The sequence below is a fragment of the Haemaphysalis longicornis genome, unplaced genomic scaffold (genome assembly GCF_048455015.1).
Source record: "Haemaphysalis longicornis isolate Haplotype H1 unplaced genomic scaffold, Haemaphysalis longicornis Haplotype H1 scaffold_9, whole genome shotgun sequence".
NCBI classification, from domain to species: Eukaryota; Metazoa; Arthropoda; class Arachnida; order Ixodida; family Ixodidae; genus Haemaphysalis; species Haemaphysalis longicornis.
Genome location: NW_027526460.1, coordinates 122,197,869 through 122,209,143, shown reverse-complemented (window position 1 = coordinate 122,209,143; position 11,275 = coordinate 122,197,869). Strand labels below are relative to the sequence as shown.

General features: G+C 46.9%; 1 non-coding gene across 1 annotated transcript; it reads right to left on the bottom strand.

The window, feature by feature from the left end:
• Positions 1-618: 618 nt before the first annotated feature.
• Trnat-cgu (transfer RNA threonine (anticodon CGU)) lies at positions 619-690 on the bottom strand. Its single transcript has one exon. It is a non-coding gene; the product is annotated as a tRNA-Thr (tRNA).
• Between the last annotated feature and the right edge of the window lie 10,585 nt (positions 691-11,275).

Here is an 11,275-nt window from a genome sequence, read left to right as displayed (position 1 = left end):
AGAACCCCTCCTCCGCACTGTCAAGATAGTAGGGACTTCCGGCGACGACTCTCTTCGTGGCAATCGGCCAGGTAAAACTGCCGACCGAGATAATGGCTTTCGGAAGCCATTGTATGATCATTATCCTGTGCCCATACAGCGGCGGTACAACGCCATTCCATAGCACCCGCGGCTCGCCCGACAATCCCATGGCCCTCCGCACAAATATTCCGCCAAAGTAGACGCGACATTGTTGCGTCACCTCCAAACCAACACCTTCCCGCTCGCATGAAGGCCCTACCTTCGAACAAACGCCCTTTCTGCGCAACTGAGTATGCCTCCCTTAATCACATTACGTGGGCCTGCGCCGACGTCTCTTACATCACCCGAATACCCTGAACAGTGGAAAGGAACGTTGCTGACCTCAGACCATGAAGGTCAGCAACAGATGGTACGACGGGCATAGAGTGCTGCCAGACCTAATCAGCCCTGGATAGGGGCGCCTGTCCTCCTCATGCAACCGACACCTCTGTTAACCTGGGAAAAATTAATTTATTCATCTTCCTCATAATCACATTTGTCTTGAAACGATGCGAGGTGCTTCAAAGCACAATTTCGCACTAAGAAAAAAAAAAACGATGCCGCCAGTGAGAATCGAACTCACGACCCCTGGTTTACGAGACCAGTGCTCTGCCGCTGAGCTATACCGGCGGACGAAATATACACTCTTAGCGAGGCTCCGCAAAGCACACACAGGGTTTCTTTAACTACGATGTCTCCTTGCATTTTCAGTTCGTTTTAAACTTCTTATGAGCTTATCTTTTCCTTCCATCGAGAGGCCTGATGAGAATAATGCGTAGAAGCATGAGAGGGATGAGCACTCGGGTTGTTGTGTTAAAGGGGGTATTTTAACTCGTACAAGCGGAAGAGTACGCATAGAGTTGGATTCAATACAGTAGATATAGCAGGCGGAGAAAAATTTGTTTTCCGCATGTTGGCTCCCTCCCTGTACTGATGTGTTTATACCCTGTTTGATCTTTTTGTGCTGCGTTACCGTGATTGGTTTTTGTAAGTGTAAAGAAGTGGCTGATGAATTCGGTTACTGTTTGGGCTCGGGTGAGCTCACTCCGTTCCGGTTAAGTTTCGCTTCGACTAAATCAGAACTCGAACAAGTTGGAGAACCGTTCGCGAACCGGCTCGGAGATGTAACTTATAATCACCCTGCAAAAACTGTTTTGTTGTGTACAACACCCATAAAAATTGAATAGGAGTCTGTTGCATTAAAAATACTGTTTTAAATGCAGAGCATTTCAGTAACTCACGATGTCACCCGCGTTGACGTCCGTAGTCTGCACCGTCGTTGCCCCTACTATATAAAAAAAAATACTATCCGGCGCCCCGTTTCGATCCCTCGACCCTGCGGGTGGAACGCAATGTACATGGTGCTCTACCCACTGCGCCACAAAGCCGACACAGAATGGGACGCTACGAACGCGCCTTATATCGTTGACTCATTCAAATTACTTCTGACGAGCGCTCTCTCGTCAGCAGTTGCCAAAAGTGCAACAACATTAACGTAACGCAAACTACTTAACGTCGTGCGCCCCCGGAAATGATCTGCATTTGATCGTGCCCCTCGCGAGGGGGATGTTTTACTGCGTCTTCTCTCGGTCGCGGGATTTGTGGCGCCATCTGGCGGAGGCGCGGCACAACTCGTAGCACTTTGAAATGATGCGGCGCCAGCCAGTTTCATTCTGGCTAACTCATTTTTCCCCCAAAAAGTAGTGCCCCTTCCAAAGATAACGGTACGCAACTAAGGCTTGTTATAAGGAAAAGAGATCAAGCCGTGACGCTTTACCAGCTACTTTCCCGTCCAGCCCTCATATTGTCCTGGACACTACTTAAAGCAACCACTCAGGGTAATAACTTTTGCGGGGTATAGTTTCTCCCGGTTTATTTTTTTATTCTTGTTGAAATCGAAATCCTTTCTCTGCAATCGCCAATTACACGGACGTTTAACTCCCAATGTTAGGCCAGCGCACCGGCGTTCACCCTCGTAGATTAGAAGGAACGTGTTTAAATGCCACATGTGTACGTTGTTCATCAGTTGTGAAAAAACCCTACAGCCACCACCAAAATGCCACCTATAAATTGCATTTTTTCGCCGCCTAAAATAATCGGTTAGCGGACACCTCCTCGATTGTCTAAGCCAAAATATTGTTGAAAGTGAGCTATAGTTAACGCTCGGTTACTCCTCATTTCTCGGATGACTGGAACACGTTTCTAGATATCCTATTACGCGTGTGCACGTCATCATGAACGCATCTCCTCTCCGCCTGACCACAACCATTTTTCCGTACGCTGCGTTGCGGAACCTTGTCTTACAAACCGATAGAGTGGTCGGACGGGTAAAGCACAAGGTGGAACTCTTTTAGGAAGGCACTCTTTAATTTTTCGACGGCACTACACCTCATCCTTAACCACATCCTTCTCGTCAGTAGGCAACGGCTCACCCACAGAGCAGCTTTTGAGGGTCACACTTGTCCAGCATTTACATTTTCCAGGTGGTGTTGTTGTTGAAAATATTTATTGAGGATAGGGGGTAAGGGAGTTCGGTCAAAAAGTGGAGCAATTGGCGGCCACGATATATCTGTGCGACCTTTTTTAAGTAAAATTCCTAAATGCAACAAGGAGGCACAATCCGGTGCGGCCTTCGACGTTGCGCAGTACACCAAACTTGGGGAACGGCTGTCCTTACACTGTCGCTGCGAGGGAGGACCAAAGTCGATGTTTCATATCGTCTGGTGCGAGGACCAAGCTGCCGCTTCCCCGACTGCACACATCGTGAAGCTCTTAGTCTCGTCAATCATTGTGATAGCTAAGTAGTTTTAGACCGCAGCTTTTAACAGTATGCTTTGATGGGCGAGTTGGCTCATGGCAGCTCTTAAGGCTCCGCCCCTGTGGTTTGGGTTGCCGTCTTCCTCCTTGTGACGAAGCGAAATATGAGACCGAAGATAGGCTAGATAGAGCGAGCATGAAAGCGTGGGAGCAAAGCGTGGCGGAAGTGTGAGGGGGAGGGCGCTATGCCGAGGCTGAGCGACACGCTCTCGGTAGCGGCCAAGTGCTGCAAGATGAAGCCAGAGTAGGCGCACCGCCGTGACTTCGCTGACAACGGCGTCACTTCCTGAGACGCAGCATGCTATGCAGTCACCGCGAAGACTGCAATCCGCGGGGCGCTCAAATTTCGCATTGGAGAATACAGTTAAACATGAACGTAACGAAGCTCACAGAATGCGCAAGTTTTCGTTAGATCCAGGTTTTGGTTTCATGGAGGTTTCGAATGAATGAAGCAGACACGCGTACATGAAGCAGAGACGAAAGCAAACTGCTAGATGGTGAAGTGAACATTAAAGGATTTACTTCACACTGAAAACGTTCGTTATTTTCCACCTGCTGCTTTCCCACGAACTCAGTCACTACACGGCACCTTAAAGACATACGGCCTATTATCTCCGTGTTCCAAAACGTAACTTACGTACCACTTTTACCGATTGACACTCTTCGTTGTCTTACCCGTATCAAGGACCAAACTTATGCTTAAAAGGCGGCTCTAGCGAGTTCGATGTTTTTTGCAGCACTCAAAATTTCGGAGACGGTGCTAACTGTGGTACTGTACCTGTCGGCAACGTGCTTCTAGCTCGCAGATGGAGATGGAATTTAAAATTGCGGGCTTGTCTTGAAAAGAAAAAACATCTCGTTTTCAGGTCGCAGAGCTGATCACTTCCGAACGGACACCACAGATGGCAGTGGAAACACGCGACTACACAGCGACAGACAGGCCTAGCACCTTACCGACACCGCACCTACACTGGAAACGCGCTGTAGCTTGCAGTGCGGGCGAAGCTGGCTCAACTAGTGCATTTCTCCACCCGATTTTCCAGAAAAAGTGGAAAACACAATAACTTATTAGCATTTCAAATTCGTTATATCAAGCTTAACCGTCGCAACGCCTTCGTTACATAGAAATCGCAAACGCATGGATTTCAACGGGGCTCGAAGTAGGGAATTTAAAAATTTTGTTAAATATAGAAATTCCTTAGAAAGAGGTTCATTACGTCCAAGTTTCATCATCATCATCATCATCACCAGCCTATCTACGCCCACTGCAGGGCAAAGGCCTCTCCAATTATTCTCCAATTACCACGGTCCTGTGCCAACTGTGACCAATTTATCCCCGCAAACTTCTTGATCTCATCTGCCCATCTTACTTTCTGCCGCCCCCTGCAACGCTTGGCTTCTCTAGGGATACACTCTGTTACCCTTAATGACCAGCGGTTATCTTGCCTTCCCATTACATGCCCTGGCCACGTCCATTTCTTCTTCTTAATTTCTACTAATATGTCTTTAACACCAGTTTGCTCCCTGACCCACTCCGCTCTCTTCTTGTCCCTTAATGTTACACCTATCATTTTCCGCTCCATTGCGTGCTGAGTCGTTCTCAATTTAAGTTGAACCCTCTTAGTGAGCCTCCAAGATTCTGCCCCGTAGGTGAGTACCGGTAAGATGCAGCTGTCATACACTTTCTTCTTCAGCGACAATGGTAGGCTGCTATTCATTATCTGAGAATGTCTGCCATATGCACCCCACCCCATTCTGATTTTTCTAATTATCTCTGCCTCATGGTTGGGATCTGGGGTCACAACTTGGCCTAAGTAGATATATTCGCTTACAACTTCCACTGCCTCGCCACCTATCTCAAACTGCTGTGCTGTCCCGAGGTTATTAGTCATTACTTTAGTTTTCTGTATATTAATTTTCAGGCCCACGGTTCTACTCTGTTCGCCCAGTGCGGAAAGCATGCTTTGCAATTCGTCCCCCGAGTTACTTAGCAAGGCAACGTCATCAGCAAATCTGCGGTTACTGAGGTATTCTCCATTAACCCTTACTCCCACCTGTTCCCAATCCAACGTTCTGAATACTTCTTGTAAGCATGCTGTGAATAACATTGGAGAGATTGTGTCTCCTTGTCTGACACCCTTCCTTATAGGTATTTTGCTGCTCTCCCTATGGAGGATGATGGTAGCTGTAGACCCATTGTAGATGTCCTCTAGTATTCTTATATAATGCTCATCTACCCCCTGGTTCCGCAATGCCTGAATGACTGCTAGGGTTTCGACCGAGTAAAACGCTTTCTCATAATCTATGAGGGCTAAATATAGGGGTTCAGTATACTCAGCGCCCTTCTCTATCACCTGATTGATCGTGCGAATATGACCCATTGTTGAATAACCTTAACGGAACGCTGCTTGTTCTTTAGGTTGACTGAAATATAAGGTTGCAGAGATTCGGTTAGCGATTACCTTGGTAAATACCTTGTAGACGGCTGACAGTAAGCTGATCGGCCTGTAATTTTTCAAGTCCTTCATGTCACCTTTCATACGGATTAGGATGATGTATGCGTTCTTCCAAAATTCCGGTACCATTGCAGTCATTACGCATTGAGTATACAGGTTCGCCAGTTTTTCAAGTAAAATTTCTCCGCCATCCTTCAAGAGGTCTGCTGTTATCTGATCCTCACCAGGTGCTTTGCCCCCTTTCATTTCTTTCAAAGCCTTCCTTACTTCTTCAGTCGTTACTGGTGCGATGTCTATCTCCTCTGAGCTACTGTCTTGTTCGGCATTATCCTGTATGTCCCGGCTACTGTAAAGATCTCTATAGAACTCCTCAGCCAGTGTGACTATTTTATCCCTATTTGTGATGACATTGCCTTGCTTATCCTTAAGTGCATACATCTGATTTTTCTCCACGTCAAGACGTCTCTTCACTGCTTTCAGGCTACCTCCGTTCTTTACAGCTTATTCGATCCTCTCCATATTATACTTCCGTATGTCAGCTGTCTTACGCTTATTAACTTCGAGAGCTTGGCTAGTTCTATTCTGTCAGCTGCGGTAGAGATTCTCATGGTTTGCCGTTTCCTGATTAGATCTTTCGTCTTTTGTGAAAGTTTACCAGTATCCCGTCTAGCCATAGTGCCCCCGACGTCTACTGCACACTCCGTGATAATGCGTGTAAGGTTGTCGCTGGCTTCCTGTGTCGTAAGCTCGGCTTCCTCGTTAAGGGCAGAATATCGGTTCTGCAGCGCGATCCTGAATTCTTCTACTTTACGTCTTACTGTTAGCTCATTTATTGGCTTCTTTCGTACTAGCTTGTCGCGGTCCCTCCTCAAATCTAGACTAATTCGACATCTTACCATACGGTGGTCACTACACCTGACCCTTCCGAGCACTTCCACATCCTGCACGACGCCAGGGTTATCGCATAATATGAAGTCTATTTCATTTTTGTGCTCCCCATTCGGGCTCCTCCAGGTCCACTTCCGACTCTCCCGTTTACAGAAGAAGGTATTCATTATGCGTAGGTTATTCCGTTCTGCAAACTCAAATAGTAGGTCCCCCCTGCTATTTCTACAGCCCAGACCATAGTTCCCAACTGCCTTGTCTCCAGCCTGATTCTTGCCTACTTTAGCATTGAAGTCCCCCATAACTACGGTATACAGTGTTTTTATTTTAGCCATTCCACATCTTCATAGAAGCGTTCCACTACTTGGTCGTCGTGGCTGGATGTGGGCGCGTAGCCCTGCACCACCTTGAGCTTGTACCTCTTATTGAGCCTAATTACAAGACCTGCTGCCCTTTCGTTAATGCTATAGTATTCGTCTATGTTGCCAGCTATGCTTTTATTGACTAGAAATCCTACTCCCAGTTCTCTTCTGTCCTCTAGACCACGGTAACATAGGACGTGTCCATTGTCCTATGTTACCGTGTCCATCGCCAATTAACCCTCGGCCCTCAGTCCCCAGCGGCTGCGAAGCAACTGACCACGGCGGCGGTCAGACCTGTGACGCAGCAGAGGGTGCTAAGAATCCCTGGATCCGGACAGGCCGCCAATGGAATCTGAACCTGGCAACGTTTAACGCGTGAACAAAGCAAGTCTCGAGGTGTTGTTCGAGGAATTAGGGGGCATTAAATGGGATGTAATAGGGCTTAGCGAGGTTAGGAGGGCAGGCGAAGCCATTACGTCCAAGTTTAACTGTATATAAATCGGCAGCAAATTTTTAGACTTAGCTCCGATTTCTTTTTACACAAGTCAAAACTGTTAAAGACAACGCAGGACGGCATGGCGTTCGATACATGCAATTACGGGACGGCGTTGCGGCAGCTGGGAACGTGAAGGATGCGGTTTCCTTGGAGACAGTTTGCGTTTTGATCTCGTTTTTGTCTGAAGACAGAGAAGCTAACAGCGAAACGATAATGCGGATGACTGCTGTTTTACAGATTAGTGCCCTTTCACTCTGTGAAAGCGAATGACCTGCGAAAAAACAAAAGTTTGTGTTTTGATAATAATGAGCATACTTCCTAGCCAATTACCCGGATGACATTTGTAAAGACCCGAGCTCTATCCTTCGGGACAGCCGTAGAGCTGCCTCTTTCCCTCCCGCGGTGTAGGCTCCTTATTGTTTGTGTAACACACGAACGCAATCTACTCAACCAGTGAGGACACCAGACCATTCTCATTGGGCTGTTTGATGGCCACCTTTAGACCTCACGCCTACACTACCGACATATCATCAGTAACGGCATCAACCCTTTAGCTGCACGTGCTCCTTCCCTTCTTTCCCAATCCGTGCATGCATAAACCGGTAACCGGTCATGAACGGGTGGTTATAAATGAAAGACACGGTCGAAAATGTCGCTGTGAAAGCCCTATACGCTGAAGAAGTAATATTGGCAGACGTCGGTGTTCCAAGCAAGCCAACTGCTGTTCTTGCGGGATGGATTCGCGCCCAGCTGGAACTTGAGGCGGCAGTGGCGGCGGTAGGGGCTTTCCGTTGCTTTCGCGCCCGGGCCCGGTTCAGTTTGGGCTGATGTTTCTTCAGTTTCCACTCTTATTCCTCCAGGGCAACGACATGCGTCTTTGCCATAGCTAGTTAACACCTCGAAGGCCTCATCCTTTATCCTAGCGGATACACACATGGCTGTCCCTTTCGCTGCTCGGTAGTAGGCATGAAATTGTCTGTGCAACACACGAAAACCACTCGCAAACCACTCGATTGCGGCGCACAGCTGGCAGGGCACATTGAGCCATAAGACTCAAATTTCCCACTACCACAACGAGTATCTTATCTAAGCGGCATTACGTCCTGCTGTGTGTGCATGCCCCCTCCTTCTTGATCAACCCGTGCGCGCCTAAACCGGCAACCGAGCATGAATAATTTGGCGTGAAATATACCGGTGAAGGGAGAGAGAAAGACTGTACGCGGCCAGATTATGATCTATTATTATTCTTCTGCTAGAAGAACTATGAGCAGCTGGTTAACCATGGCCGCCGACGCGACGGTGTCGCTAACACGCGAGAAACTCTTCCATCACCATTCGATCTCGAAATTTTTGATGCTTCTTTTCTGTGTTCCACATCTCGAACCATCGGCATAAGTAACTCATGATACGCGAAGCAAACTGTTTTCCTGTGTCCGCATCGTTAGGCTTTGCGTTGCAAAATTTCTCGCGGAAACCGTCACCTGTCAGACTAAGTCTTTGCAGCAATGCTCTCTTTATAGTGTCGTAGTCCATAGACTCCAAAGCCGGAATTCTTCCGAAAACACTCAGTGCTTTGCCGACCAGACCGAGACTCAATGCCGTCGCCCACTGACTCCTCCCAAACTTGGCCTAGTGCTACCCGTTCGAAGCGATGGAGATAAGCATCGACGTCATCTTTTTTTGTGATCAAAAGGAGCCATGAGCTTTCTGGGGCAAACTTCCGCACTCTTGGACGTCTGTGGTACTGGAGATACAGGGGATTATTCAAAACTCTGGTTTGATGCTCTAGAAGTCGGTAAAAGTAGCTTTATCTAGACCAAATCTTTCTCTTGGACTAGCTTTTCTCTTTCTACATCCGAACATGCGCTTGGATCTCTTTTCATCTTCTCGATTCGCCTCTCTCACTGCTGCTCTTTCCTCTCTGTGCCTCTCATTTTCCCTCTTATACAGGTCCAACATCTCTTCCTTAGTCGACCACAAGCTACTCGCTAATGTGATGAACTTTTCAGGATCCATCTCTTCTACCACGGTAAAAAGATGAAAATGGGGAAACGGATCCTGGCAAGGTCGCCAATGTTATTTTTTTTGTCACGTGTCACCTTGGTAAAAGAATGAATTCCGGACACGAAAAGATCAGGTTGAGACGAAACTTTAAGGTAGCTAAAGGTATTAAGAAGATAAGAAAATTAGACAAAAAGAGTGTTGGAAATACACTACATACTGAAAAAACCCCAAATGTCTTTCAGTTCTTTAAATACAATAGTGTCAGCACGCTCTATCTATTGGTCCCTATTGGCTATTAAAGTTCATTTTCATACCGCACAAATTGTTGTTGCGCTGCACCGGATCGTTGCGGTAGTCGGGTGTCGATTGTCGCTGAGGTAGCACCCTGAGCGCAGCGCAGTGAAGATGGTGACGGGGCCAGTTGGACGAAGCCGCTGGTGCGTGTGCGCCCGTACAAGCCGGTGCTGAGGCCAGCGGATCGGAGCCGCTGTTGTCCAGGAGCACCCGCGTCGATTGCACTAGGAGGCCAACGGGGCAGTGCCGCTAGTGCTTTGTTGGTTCCCAGACCTCCGGTCCCGCCTCCTTCGGTCGCCTGGAAGCATGATCTCTCCTTCCACCTGCTCTTCATCTTCCATCTCCTCCTTCCTGCTCATTTTTCTACCAGCTTCCAGAAATGTCTTGCTTCTTAGTCTCCTCTTCTTCATCATCTCACCAGTCTTCGCACCTTGGTTCCTGAAACCTGGCATTAACAACCTAAGGCAAAAGCCTGCGATAGTTTTCCTTGTGTAAATCGGGCATCCGGGATTTAAGAGCTGAATTCCCATTGGCAGTGGACCTTTCCACCACCACTCATGAATGTTACATAGACTAGAACACAAAAACCCTTTGTGGCGAAGTTATACTGCCTAATCAGAAGCCCGAGTATGTTCAACTTCCGCCATGATTTTCACGGAAAGTTCTCCAGCCCTTGTGTAAATATTAAAATTCTAAGCACACATTTACAATCCAGTCTTCACGCGGCTGTATTCCAAACCTGCGCAGAATGATTGTAATCGAAGCGCTTCTGACTGCCACGGAAAAAAATTATGCAGATATTTCTTTTCCGTCCGTTTTTGTTTCGTAATCCTTAGCGCATCGAGAGCATAAATTTATTTATTGGCGAATGTTTTCTTGAGATAAACCGAAACAAAGGCTATTTCGTACAAAAAAATGCAGTGCTGCCGAGTAGTCGAAGTGGGCGCCCGATGACGTATTTTGTAATCATGGGATGCAAAATAATCGTGGGTAGCTGGGAAGGGCGTTTCAAAATAGGTCTGTTGAAGAATTCAAAAAATTAATCCTGCTTAAAACATACAATACTAACGAATGTTTTTTCAGGACAAGACATACTTAGCCTCAGTAACAAGGTCCACACTAGAATAGCATCAATATATCTGGAATAAAAGAACGCAAATAAATTGATACACCTAACGTACCTTGCCATGACCTTATGTAGCTGCCTCTCTGTCCGATAACTCTCATTATTCACTAATTATACACTCTGTAAGTGACGCGGAACAATATGTTCTACCCAGGCACCTATTTCTCTGGCATGGCGCAACACCACTGGAGACAAAGAACAGCGATGTTTGGTTTCATGGGAGCAAGCCATTCTTGCAATTCCTGCCACATAGTTACCATCACTGCTCACGAAAAAAGAGTGTGTTTAAGGTTACTTATTTTTCTTTGCAAGAGCTGCCTCCTGCAGTCATTACTGCTTTAACGTGTATAGATAATTTTGCACTGCGAATAAAGACTGTTTCTCACAATATCACAGGTTGATTTTACTTGTTGAAAGTGCAACCAATTTGCTTTACAAAGAACACAAAACAGGGTTTACTCAGGTCAAAATAAAGGTAGTATCAAACAACTCAATTCTTGTGAGTTGATGCGAATACCTGCTATCTGTGTTGTACTAACATTGTCTTCTGTTGTTTTTTCCGCTTGAAGCTTCCTTTGTTCACACATTACGGCCCGGTAATGCTGTCAGCTGTCAACAACTGACACGCCAAGCGGTTTTTCAAGAAGACCGGAAAACGACCAGCCTCCCTTCTCTGAATAGTCTTTTCTGAGTATGGCACTGTGCGCAAAGATATCTATTCAGAGAAGAGTAGGGAGTACAACGGCTCTCTGGAGTGCAGTGTGCGGTGGCGTTA